The sequence below is a fragment of the Chionomys nivalis genome, chromosome 10 (genome assembly GCF_950005125.1).
Source record: "Chionomys nivalis chromosome 10, mChiNiv1.1, whole genome shotgun sequence".
Classification (NCBI taxonomy): Eukaryota; Metazoa; Chordata; class Mammalia; order Rodentia; family Cricetidae; genus Chionomys; species Chionomys nivalis.
Genome location: NC_080095.1, coordinates 14508690 through 14510527, shown reverse-complemented (window position 1 = coordinate 14510527; position 1838 = coordinate 14508690).

The following is a 1838-nucleotide window of genomic DNA, read 5'->3' as shown; positions in this document are numbered from 1 at the left end:
CTCGAACTCACAGAGATCCGCCTGCCTCTGCCTCCCAAGTGCTGGGATTAAAGGCGTGCGCCACCACCGCCCGGCCATGACATGCAAACCCTTTAGGAATGACTCAGCAGGGGAGACACACACCCTCCTGCTCCTCCTGAGACTGATGGGGCTCTCCTGGGACCAGACTGCCACCACAGGCCCTCTTCCAAGGGCCCTTGGCTGCCGATGCCATTTCCATCCTTTGTCCCGAGCTGCATCTGGACTGTGTATGCGTGCTCATGTTCATGTGGAGGGAGATGGCTTGTGTGTGTGCATATGGGTTTGTGAATACACACAGAATGGAGGTCAACCTTGTGTGTCATTTCTCAGAAGTCATCCACCTTTAGTTTGAAGCACGGTCTCTTGGCCCAGTACTTGCAAAGTAGACTAAGCTGGCTGGCTAGGAAGGCCCATGGATCTTCCTGTCCCCCCAGGGCTGAGATTACAAGCATGTGCCACCACACCTGGCTCTCTGTGTGGCACTAGCAATGGAACTCAATTCCTCATGCTTACACAGCAAGCACTTTGCCCACTGGGCTTTCCCTGACCCCTGGACTTCTGAGGATCTTCTAGTTCTGCAGTATCTGCTGAACTCACCTGACGGTTTTCATCTGGGGTTCATTTCTACAGGTTCGATTCTTTTCCAAGCCCATAAAGTTGTCACAAGTTTTCTGACCTGTCAGTACTTCTGAGCCATCGTCCCTCACTCTGTGGCTGATGGCCGAGAACCCATGCATGGTGCACGCAGGTGCCTCTGCAGTCTGTCCTTCAGGCTGCTGATCACAGGGCCAGTTTTTCTGTGGGCCTGGGCTTCTTGGCTGTAGTCTGCTCAATGACCCTGAAAAGTCATTTATGAGCTAGGTAGACTGAATTCTAGGATGAGGGTGGTCTATATTTCTACTGTGCGCTTGAGGACTTCAAGTATTATCATTTAAGAAGAAACTTGAAGCCTAGGGGACTTTTTAGCCAGCACAATGGTAGGAGGGTAAGCCTCGTGTCTTACCAAGTCATGAGGCCGACCATGACCCCTCAGGGTAGCCTTTCGTCTGGACTGCCCAGTGCCTTCACATCTATTTCTGCCAGCCTAGAAGTGCTTTGAAGATGGTGGGAAGACAAAGCAGGCACCATGGAGACACTCATCATGTGCACTGCAGTTACAGAGGAATGGCACAAGGTATCCTGGGAAAACAACCAGCAGTAGCCAGGCTAGTTTGTTTACCCAGCAAAGAGCAGGATGAGGCCTCCCTCTCCAGAACTAAGCAATCTTTCTGCTCCTCACAGCTCTGAAATCTGGCTTTTCTCTTCACTTTGTGCCAGCCTCTGTCCCTCAGAGGGATAAACTGCTTGTGCATGAACTATAAACTGGCAGGTGGCCCCAGAGCTGGCTCCCCACACTCAGCCCTGAGGCCACCATAGCTAGTTCCCCTGTTCCTATATGAGTTATGAAGACGAGAGGGCACTGGCCAGAGAAGTCTACAGCTTCCTTCTCTCAAACTTTACCTCTGGTTTCTTAGATCTTGTGAGCTCATCACTGAGAGCAGTCTCCTGTTTCATAAAGCCTTCTCCATGTTTAGAGGCTGGAAGCCAGGCACCCATGCTCTCCATACCCCACCCCCAGGAGGGTACCACTAAACAGGTGTCAACTACTATAGGGCTCCAGCAATGTTTGAGGGCCAACTCACCCACTGCACGGAGGTCAGGACCATCTGACCTCCAAGATCCCACATTAATATGGCCCAACACCCACGTCATGCCCCACCTCTCCCTGTGCCCCAACTATAAGCAGAAAAAAAGGAACATCACCCAAAGAACAGGGA